This window comes from Ambystoma mexicanum, chromosome 2p (assembly GCF_040938575.1).
Source record: "Ambystoma mexicanum isolate Mex_15411 chromosome 2p, UKY_AmexF1_1, whole genome shotgun sequence".
NCBI lineage: Eukaryota > Metazoa > Chordata > Amphibia > Caudata > Ambystomatidae > Ambystoma > Ambystoma mexicanum.
The window spans coordinates 505,210,458-505,222,623 of NC_090923.1; positions in this window are offsets into that span (position 1 = coordinate 505,210,458).

Here is a 12,166-nt window from a genome sequence, read left to right on the forward strand (position 1 = left end):
CCCACAAAAATACGGTCAGTATTCGAGCCCACAGTTTCCCATTAACCTTCAGAACCTGGTAAGTTAAACCGCTAGGACCAGCTGCTCTCGAGGATGAGGACTTATTGATCAACTCGAGAACGTCTTCCTCAGTGAATTGCAGGACCCAAGTAGCATCTGAGATCTTGTGGATCAGAACCCCCTTTGGTTTATGAAATTGCATGGTAAAATGTTTCACCCAATCCTGTTCACACACATTAGTGGACTGACTACTTTTTAGTCATTTTCGGCTATATTGATTATTGCCCAGAAGCTGTGAGATGTGTTGTCGCCTAAGGCTCTAATATAATCATTTTGAATGATCTTTAGCCTTTCAGACAATTGAGCCTTATCCGAAATGTGCCTCGCCGCTTTTATGGCGTTACGCATTTTGCGCTTTTTGTTCCATGTGATTTCAATGAAGGGTTGTATGTGGGACCGAGGTCTCCATTAGGAGAGAGTCTGGGGATGTTCAACTGCCCACAAGAAGTCATGGAATCAATTTGTACTACATTTTTTGTTTTAAATCCTTTGTCTGCAGACCACTCCAGGTCTTATAAAGAGCGTCATTATTCAAATGTGCTCCATCTTTCCTGTACTTAACCCATCTGTTTTTGTGTTTATTTATCACTACTCTGTCTGACCATAGGCCTTTTTTTCCCTTAGAATTCCAGGAGATATTGACTACCAGGTGCTTATGATTTCTTGTTCCACCTTCCTTTACAGAGAATTGCATACAGTTCCTAAATAAACCAGATGAGAGGAATGTAGTCCAAGGTGGATGATGATTGCCCACGGTTCTACGTTACATCCCCCTCAAAAGAGCCATTTGTGATCCGCATGTCCCAATCTGAAAAGAAGGACAACCATCTCCTTCCATTTACAGAGATCGATTTAATTTTGGATGTTAAACCACCTACATTACTCGACACACATTGTGAATTTAGATTTCCAGCTATAAGAATATGGGCAGCTTTTTTGGTCAATTTTATCTGAGTCAGAATACCAGCCAGAGATTGCAGAAAATCAGTGAGTTTGGCACACACAGTGTTCCAGTATTGGTTAATGGCTATTAAATTCTTCAAACCATCCTCTGATGGAACAAACTTCCTGACTGCTAGAATCCCCTCTTGCTTATAGGGGATGGGAACCATCTCTTTAGTAAGCAGGTTCTTACATGCTGTTAGCAAGCCTCCTTTTGGTCTTCCCCTTCCCTTGGTGGTGGCTGGTTGTGTTATAATTGTAAACCCCTCCAGATGAGGGGAATTAACTAGCCATGTCTCCTGGAGGAGGATCAGATAATTATTTCCAAAAACCTCCTTCCTCATTGCTAAATTTTTGAAGTAACTAGAGCCCCGTGTGTTCCAACTCACAAGTCTAATTTCCTTCTAACTAAAGAGAAGCCTAGCATACCCCTAGTTTCTGGCAAACCTGTGTAATTATTGTTGACCATATCTCTGTCTGTACACCATTGTATGACCCTTGACCAATATTTGCCATCTCTTTGTTTTTGACTGAGGACTTCTTTTGGCAACCCTCCTCAACGCTGCCTTCCTTACCACACTGCTCCTCTAAAAGGGGCGTAGTTTCATAAACAAATAGACCTTGTTTCCGTAAGGTTCCAGATGCTAATAGGACCGCATTTGCTCCTATTTTCGAGGCGAATACAACCTCTACCATGTACGCAGATTTGTGATCGGGGAACTGAACATATTCAATATCTTTAGATGAAAAAAAGACAAATCTTGAACCTTTTTAAAAATTGCCAAAATAGCACCTCTATTCAAATATTTGTCTTTGAAGTTATGTTTTGAACATGAGATCCAAAGTCTTGGAACTGAGAAAGGAGCTGAGTTTCTTTGGCCAACTCCAGATACAGTACTATTAGGGCCGTAGTTATCTACACGATGATCTTCTGATTCTTCTGTTTGCTTGTTTGTTTGTTTATTGATTTGTAAAGGCCAGAAAATAATAAAAAAGAACATCCACCGGTTCTGAGCTGCCTCTCTGAACTAGGCCTGCCATACCTACTTCCCATCAAAATGATAACTGCAACTAACAATCAAAACCCACAGTGCACAAACCTCCTTCCACCCCAAGCTGCCCCTCAGGGCCTCAAACCTGGCATGCTCCAGCACGAACCCAGCTCTGATGCAGAGCAACAACAAGCATTTCCCAAAAATGGTCATATAGAGCACTGTCTCCACCCAGCCAAATGCACCCGCCGAATGACTCAAATCCCGCCTCCACACCAACATGAGATGTAATCAAACCCCAAATCTCACATGACAATGTCACAGCATCTAAACCCAAAATGTAACCCTGAGTCACAGCCTCTAACTAAAATGGCACACTGTGGCTAAAATACAGGATGACCCCAACACAAGAACTACGATGTTGCACCCAAACAGGACACCCATAGCCAACTATTTACGCACCTCCAGAAATCCCAAAGTCACGCAACGGTGTCCCGCTACACCCAAAGGAACACAGCCTAGTGACGACTCAACCCACAGAGCGTTTACACACTTCAGGCCAGACGTGCACAAAACCACGTGCATGATTAACTCTAACATTGACGTCAATAAAACTACAAACCCATACACGCTGCTGATCAGCACATACACCACAACCGCATATGCATGGGTACAACCGTTTGCATCCAACAACTCGTGCATCCATACAATCACACATTGCGCACTAACAACGAAATGAATACTAGAACAAGAAACTCCAGTTTTCAGGACCTCCTTCGACCCCTTAAACAGGTGCAAAGAGACACCTTACAATGTGCATACATACAGGGCCACAACCCAATGCAACAGGCAACTCATATAGCGTAAACATTTGCATACACAGTCCCAGAGTTGCTGAAAGCGGAGGACCAAAACCTGGCACGGTAATAGCTCCTTCACAGGAACACTCGGAAAGAGTGTAAAGAGCCACTATTTGAAAACACCAAACAGTCTCAAGTCTCAAGTTCGTCCCCTAAGAAAGAGGAAACAATATAACATTGAAGTTAGGGCTCCAGAATCTCGTAAGCCCGCCACCCATACCTGGAAAGGAAATAAAATGTCACACCACTTGAGGAAAAATACCCACCCTCGAGTCCGTCCCACCTGAAAAGGAAAAGGGCAATGACGTAATGCTCACAATATAAAATGTCACATTACTTGAGGAAAAACACCCACCCTCAAGTCCGTCTCACCTGAAAAAGAAAAAGGGAAGGCAATGACGTAATGTTCACTTAAACCCCATGGGTTTGTTCTCTACGTCCCACCAACAGTACCCCATGAACTTGGAATAAAACAATCAAAACACATAAGTGCCACAATGTAAACACTTGTACCACACACACACACCACAACGGCCCGATGCCACAGCACCCTGCTAAAGTCAAAGGCCACTACATAGAACATCATCCGCACTGCACACATACTGGCCAACCAACATCTACTTAGTTAATCCTCCAACAGCGCAAAGTCGTTCAACCTCACCTAAGAGTCCCAAAGCTCCGGATCGAACTCCTTGAGAGTTTTCAGCAGGACACCACAACTGTCACAATAAAACTTGGAAAAACCGACCTCTATCTCGCAAACCACACAGGTCCGCATACATAGTCTCTTCTCAGGAGGTGGAACAAGCTGCTCCATAACTCTCTGGACGCCTCCGAATCTCCTCTTAGGTGCAGATCCATTTCTTGCACCACCTATGGCAACTCCGATGGAAACTCTGATGGAAACGCCATCTGCGCTCCCCTGTGCATGTGCAGGACTTGACGCTGGGCTGATGACGCGGTCCGGGAACGCTTCACTCATTGGTGCCCCACACACCAGATGGACGTTCTCTGCATTGCGTTCCAACTGACAAACTGGAAAGGGTGACGTCATCATTGTAAACGCCAACTCCACAGGGACAACACGTCCATCACAGCAACTTTGGATGGAACATTTCAAGCACCGCTCTGCGTCCTCCATAGGTGCTTGTGTGCCAGGGAAACCCTCCTGTAACTCCAGATCCATGTAGATGGCACCTAGCACCAGGCACCTTGTCAAACCGAAAACCGCCCTTATTTTACTTTCCTCTGGCAATCGCTACACGGATCACCAATCTCCAGCACGGTCTGTCTTAAATGTTCACCCACAGACTGGGAAAATGCTGCTTCTGCTCCTGTCAGTTCTTCGATCCTCCAGGCACAACGTTGCCTGAATTTCCATCTCTGCCCGTAATCAGCTGGGCATGACAGGCAACCACTGCATTCGATCCCAACACTTCAGCGCTTGTCCCCGGTCTAAGGACTGGACTCAGCTTCAGCGTGATCCCAACACCTTCAGCGCTGGCCCCTGGGTTAGGGACTGGAACCAGTTTCAACACTCACAATGGGACACTATTTCTGAACACCGACTGCTTGCGTGTTCGACTTTCGACTCCGCCGGACGGGGCAGCTCTGTGGTGTGGAGGGCGATGTCCTCTCTCGTTTTACTGCCCCCTCCGCAGAAGCGACCCGAACATCCTCATCACCAATGTTATGATCCAGGGTGAAATGCTGAAGCACAGGCAAGCCAACTAAGTTACAATGTTATACGTTTATTCTTCATGTAGCTTAAGACCAGTGCGAGGATACCGGCGCCCGTCCGGAAATCTACAGTCCCCAACTGTCACTCTCCGAACACCCAGCTCATGACACGCGCAGACTTCAACTTGTCGCACGCGCACCACATAACGTTCCAACACCCAGAACAACACTACAACAGGCACCAAACCCATAGGTATCTGGGCGCAGTGCAAGAAATTACAAAGTTTACAGTTCCACACATAAATAGTTACAAGCAATATAAAATACAGCAATTGACATACATGTTGAGCAAGCAGGGATACAGTACAATACAAGATCAGTGCTAGTATGGACTCAAAGGTAATAGCAGACTTAAGGAGGTCAGATATCATTCGAAACTAAGCAGTTTTTAGTATTTCTCCTAAAATTTTGGAGGGTCTGGTCAGTCGCAGATTAATAGGGAGAGAGTTCCCAAAATGAGCGGCTTGAAAAGGATGCAACCAGCCTTCTTCAGAATAAATCTGGGAGCTACGATGCAGAATGAGTTTACCATCCTTGTAGGATGAGGCAATGATTTTTTTTTATAATTTTTTCTCTTAGATATTGCAGGGCAGCATTATTTAGGCATTTATGAGTGATGGAAACTATTTTGAGCTGAATCCTGTCCTTAATGGAGAGCCAATTGTGATTTCTTCTGACCTCGGAGATGTGTTGTCTCCTTGGCATACGTAATGCTGTTCTTAGTGCATTATTTTGTAATATTTGGAGTTTGCTCAAAATCTGTTTGGTAGCTCCCGCATAGAGGGCATTGCAATAATCCAGTTAGGAAAGGATTAAGGCTCTCGCTAGAGTGATGCAACTATTTGTGTATAAGAAGGGTTTACATGCATGTATCAGCTTACATGTGTATGCTGTCGCAGAGACCGTAGCATTAACTCGTTTACCAAGTTCAGAGCCAAGTCCAAGTAAAATCCTAATGTTTTAGTTTCCGACTTTGATATTGATGCCATCTCTATTGAATTAAGTGTATTGACTGCCAAGTTTGTTCCGCGATCCTAAAATCTGGATCTCAGTCTTGTCATCATTTAGGCATAGGCGATGGGCTGCCATCCATGCCTCAATGATTAAGTATATTTTATTGACTAGTGCCAGGTCTGTCTCGTAATGACCCAAGAGGAGTAGGAGTATCTGGGTGTCATCTTCATAATTAGTATATATGACACCCAGATGATCTAGATCGTCAAATAGAGGCTTCGTAAATATATTATACATGGTAGGTGAGACGCGCGAACCTTGCAGTACGCCACATGTGATAGGCAAAGGGTAAGCAGATGCCGACAGGGAAAAGACTCTCATTGACCTGTTGTTAAGAAAGGATTGGATCCAATCTGTGGCTTCTTGGGAGACAAATGGCAGCATTAGACAAGTGTTTGCAAAGCACTTTGTGGTCTACCAAATCGAACACAGCCGATAGGTCTAGTAGTAGTAATAGGGCGCATTGTCTGTTATCTTTGAGTTGGTCAATTTGCATTTTCAAATCAATCAGAGCAGTTTCTGTGCCATGAAGTGGTCTGAAACCAGATTGTCTTAGTCCTGACAGTTTATTAGTCTCAAGTTACATCTGAATCTGGAGACATGCAACTTTGTCGATTATTTTGAGTAAAAACAGGAGAGTTGTAGTTGGCCTATAGTTGGTTGCAATGGATGGGTCCAATAATGATTTCTTTGGCAGAGGTGGTACCCATGCATCCTTAAGATTAGTAGCGACATTGCAATCACAGAATGAGGCATTTATTAGTTTTGTGATAAATGGTGCCAGGGCTCTGGCCGCATCTTTGATAATTTGTGCAGGGCAAGTATCTCCCTGGCATCTTGCTGGTTTAAGCAAGGCGATGATCTTTTCCACCATTTGGGTCGTGACTTGGGAGAATTTTAATTCCTGTAGAGGTTTGTGGACGTATTCCTCTTTTCTGCGATTTTGTTTTGGAGGGTGGCAATTTTGTTGGATAGTGCATTTTGGATGTTAGTACACCATGCTTTATCCTTTGTACACGAAACCTCAAGGGGGGATAGGGGATTCCATTTCCCTTAATATCACAAAGAGTTCCTTAGTGCTAGAATTGGCTTTGTTAATTCTGTTGTTATACATTTCACGTTTAGTTAGTAATATTTCCGCTTTATACATAGACATTTCGTTCAGTTTATGTTTATTTGCTTTGGACGGCATATTTTTCCACAAGACTTCCAGTTTTCTCTTCTCTGATGGAAGACCTTTTAACTGGGGTGTAAACCAGGAGTTGAGGAGGGCTCTAGGTTTACCTTGTCGCATTTTAAGTGGAGCAATGATATCTAGTGCTTGTATTATGATGGAGTTATATAGGTCTACTAGTGCGGCTGAGTCCAGGGACTCTGGTGCGGAATTCAATGTAGGAAGCAGGAGTGGCAGAAGCTTATCTGCTGTAATGTTCTGTTTGTTCCTGGTAAGAAGCGGTGGAGCTATCGGGATAGTCTTATTAGCCACTCGTTTGGCTGTAGTGGTGAAGGATACTAAGAAATGGTAAGTCCATGGCTGAGGTTCGACAAATGTAATTACTGTCTCACAGTTGAGATCTGCTACCCAGTCTAATCTCGCCCTTTCTGTTCTTACATTCTCTGCTCTCTGTTGTTCTTGGTCCTTAGGTGCAGCGATCCCTTTCTCTCCTGTATTTGAGTCCGACAGGGATACCCTGGGGCCTAATAGAAAGATCTCCAGTATGCATGACCCCATCAATTGAGGATTTATCTTTCTTCTTCCCCGTTAAATAAATAGGGGCTAATTTCAGAATCACGCCAGTGTCCAACTTGAGCCTTTTAATTGCTTTGGCCTTGGCAAGAAGATCAGGGCCTATTTTACCCGTTTCCCAAAGGTCTTAGGGAGACCCAAGTCAGGGGCTCCCTCCATGGGCACTTGAATTTCATCCGTTTAGATACCTATATTGTCTTTTATCACATTTGTCTCCTCTGGCACCAATGGTTCTGTTGGCTGTCTCTGTCTCTTTTTTGACTTTGTTGATTTATTGGAGCTCTCCTTTTGATCTCTGTAAGGTAATTCGGCCTGATCTGCCCCAACTTTTGCACAAGGATTTTTCACTGGATCACCAAGACCCTGAATTGGTTCATTTGCATCAAATTTATCAAGCTTTTTTATCTTCATGTTCTTCGTTTTTTTCCCTTGCTGAACAGGTAACAGGGTCACTGAGGGGATCTTTTTCTGTTTCTTTCTCTTGGCCCTTCTTCTCCTCCAATAGTTTTGCTGAGAAATGTCCTTCCAAGACCCATCACCTTCCAGTCCTTCATGATCTTTAGGAAGAATAGCATCCTCTACGGAAACTATTTTTCATCCAGAGTCTGCATCCGCCACATGTGCCAGACAGCGGAAATTTCTCCAGCAGGTTTCTTTTACATTCTCACACAAAGCTTTCAGTGTCACTTTCGGATAATTCCATGTTTTGATTGTCCATTGCTTCAGGCAGCTTTGTTAAGGGTGGTGCAACCAGAGTGTTAATGGCATTTCTTAATCCCACCAATGAGAAATCACATTGCTCAATGTCCTTTGACATTTTCAGCAGGATTCCTGAGTTTGTAATTCACCTTTTATTATTTAAAAAACCCTGACCAAAAAATGAAGTATGAAGTTCAGGGCTGTGAGGGTAATGTCATTTGCGGCCACTTCTTGATTTGAACAATGGGGCGAGGTGTGGAATGTACCGTCATGTACCCTGTAGTTAGGCGCATTTGACTCCCACCTGGTGTCTTCTGTCAGATTGAACGTATTCAGGGGAATTTGATACATAAGAGCCCACCCATTCAGGGGACCTAAGATCGTCTGTAAGTAAACCACTCCTAAGATTATATCTGGCAGTCATCGCCGAAATTGGGCTCAGCTTGTCCTTTCGTCTCCCTCAATCCAATACCGCCCTTCACCCTTGTCAGGTCACCCTTATCAAGAGGTTTTAGTGACGGTTTTCCCAGGTGACGCGAGTAGCATGTTATGCTATGGTAAAAAGGGCCTGCGAGCCCCACTAAGAACGAGAGCGTCTCCCCAGATGCATACGGACGGAGAACGATCCCTGCCGTTACTATAATTAACAGCAGTAATTACTTTGCTCTTGTGTGTGCCTCATACTCCTTTTGGGGACGAGGGAGGAGTTGGGGCCTCCCCAGCCCCAGAGGTCCGCGGACGGCTCTTCCGGCCCCCGGGAGATCACCCCGACATAGGGTAGAGCTAGGCAGCTTCAGAAAGAGACTGTTGCAGAAGTCCAGTCTAGAGAAGAGCAGGGCTCTGGAGACAGTAAGCATCTGGGGGAAAGTGAGAAAAGGAAGTATACCTCTGAGGAGGTGCAGCTGGTAGTGGGAATTTTTAGAGATGTCCGAGATGTGAGAGGAGAAGGAGAGATTGGAGTTAAATGGCAGGAACATTGTACCTTCTTTCTTGTTCTCTCCATGGGGTTTTGTCTGCTCTGATCACAACTTTCTAATCATCTGTCATTTGTTCCAGTGGTGTCTAGAAAAGCTGAACATGGGCATTGTTTTCATGAAGATGTTGTTGCAAGTCCTGTGGGATGTATTGACCCACTCCACTATGCTATGCGGCATCACCCTGCCAGTTATGTGGAAAGAAACAGCAACAATGGCGGCAAAACCCTTGTGCGTGCCAAAAAACTACAAAAGCCTACAAAAAAAGTGTGCTTCAGCACACAAAAAGAGGGATGCACAACCTGCCACCCATGGTGCATGTGCAGTGGAATGGAGCACACCCTGCAGAAGTGTGCCAGTGGGTTCCATAACCAGCAAGCAGAGTGCAGAGAGAAAAGTGGCACTTTGCAAATTAAACCCAAAAATGTTCCTACAAATGACATTGGCTTTGTTGCCAAAAACTGCAAAATGCCTATAAAACAACCCTTTCAACATTCACAATCTTTCCTGGTGCTAAAATCCATGTATCAAATGAAACATTGTGAAAAATACAAAGTCTGAAAACTGACAGCCTCTATGCCAAAATCTGGGTGCAGTACCCGGGGCGACCTGCATGACAGCTGTCGGAGGAGTACTAAGGCAGCTTTAAAATGACCTAAAACTCAAAAGTCTGCTGAATTAGCAAACATAAACAGGGTTGTTGCCAGGGATACTGATTTTAGTTGTGTTTTTGATTCCACAGATTTTAAGGCCATGGAAGAAATGTATTTGTATGTGATGCAACAAATGTGGGTTTTGTTAAGTTTAAGAAGTAATTAGCTTGGCTGAAGTTAAAAAAAAACTGGGCAAGCAGGTTGTTCCCAGAAGGAGGGCCTTCCCCTCAGCAGAAACTCACGTGGAGGTGTTAATTGCAGGGTTAGGTCAGAATCTTGTCTACAGAGAGCAAAGGAACAATGACAAGCTGAAGCTCAGGAAACTAGAAGTGTGAAGTGGGTCGTAAATGGACTCTAGAAGGAACAAACAAGGAGGAGCATGTTCCTGGACTGCAGGGAGACAAAAAGAGGCAGAGCCAAGCAACCATCTGTCGCTAAACATGAACAAAGAACACTTTTTAAAAGACTTATAACTTGATGTTCAAAATGGTGAAAAATATAAAAAGGATAGAGTTGTTAATTACATTTCTGGCTGCAAAATGTATTACTGTTAGAATTGTGAAAATCTACACGAATATCCTTATGTTAAACACGCACGCTTGTGGAAATTTGCAGAAAAAATGGAAAGTGTGTTCATAGTGAAAAGGGCGAAATTCTGTAGAAAGCCGAGACAAGATCCCACAGCTACGCAGTTTTGAGTAATAGCTACTATGTAAAATATGCAATCTGTGTATGTGATTTTTATAGAGGTTGCACATGTGTAAATATGTATTTTGCCGAAAATTAGACTTTGTATTCCAGTGGCTTGGGGTGGATTCTCAGCATCATAAAATTACACAATAAAGATGACACTCTGTTTCTCTCCTCCTATCAAGGCAGAGAGTAGACTCTGACCCAATCACCTTTCACAGGGGCAAGCTTAGCTAAGCCGGCCCACACACCCCTTTGTGATGTCATTTTTAAGGCATAAATAGAGAGAGCTGACAGCAGTTAGGGACTCTCCTATCCAGCCAATTTCCTGATTCCAGCGAAGCACTCTGATCCAGCTTCCTACATCCAGCTTTAAATATTCTTCCAGATCCAGATGCCAAATCTCTTGCCAGCAATAGAGACTATTGATTTCCAGCATGGCCCCGATCCTCAAATTTATTCTCCTCTTTATTCTCCCAACTCAGTAAAGCGCTGTGTGGTGTGAGAAGGCCATTTTGAACTCGTATTCAGAAATTCTCTGGCTTTCCACCACTAGGCTTGCCTGAGGAACTCACCATCCAGCTGATTCAAATACCCACAGACTAGGAGAGCAGATCCTTTGCCAATCCGGCGACCGGCCTAGATGATCCAGTACTGTGACTAATGTGCTGTTTTTCCTAGACCAGACCCAATCCTGACCAGAGCTGACTGTCCATTTAAAAACGTATCCAGTGAGTAAAAATAGGAAGAATTGTGTCCCCTAGCGTATGCACTTTGCATAGTCTTGTCCTTAGCTTATACCCATCCTATTTTTCATCTAGAACCAGTATTGTTAGAACTATCTTTGCGCAGACTCTTCTCTCATATGTATTCCTAAACCCTAACGTCCTATTGATTGATTAAGAAAGTAATTCCCAAACCAAACAGAAAGCAGAGTTTCACACCTGAACCATTATGAGCGGCCGTGAATGACCTTCCTGTGTGGCATTCTACTTTTTGGTAGTCTTCAATATAGCATAAGAAACCCTATCTGTCAATTCAAAGTGCATTCCTGTTTTCCATGCTCTCGCCTAACTCGCAAAAACAAGCTTCACTAAAACCCCTGATGTTGTGATAGAAACATAATTCCAACTCCTACTTGTAGCCAATATCCACGGCTATACATAGAACCCAAAACTAGTGAAATTCTCCTGTTATCGCAAATATCACGCAATAAAATGTTTGCCGCAAATTTAAAGATTTGAAAGATTCTACACATGTAAAATAGCTCTAAACTGCTTCCAACTTGGATTTTAAGATTTCAAATGTTTTCTTTGGACTAAATCATTGCTTGTGTTTGTGTGCAACTATTCAAAGAGGCTCCCATAAGAATTTAGAGCAATGTAAGTGTTTTTGATCACATTTGGTGTTTTTGCCCAGTCAATTGTAAAGATAATTTTAAAAGCCATTCTGACAGCTGGACAGTCAATTCCGTTTTTCTCTTGTGTTTGCTGGGAGAATGTGGGATTGATATTCTGTTTGATTGATGCCATTCCTGAATACCTGCTCTCTCATCCTATATCCTTACATTGCCTATTGGGGGGTTGAGGGGTGTTGCAGGGGGAACTGCTAACCACAGTGTTATCTAATCTGAACCAACACAAAAGTATTATTTTCTGTGCTACATTTGTTTTGCTCATGACTTATTTCTAGTGTATTAAAGATAGTATTCTGTGTTCTGTCACCCCATTGGTGGTTGTTGTGTATATATTAAAACCTATTGAGATTAAATTTAAATACATAAATAAATATTTAC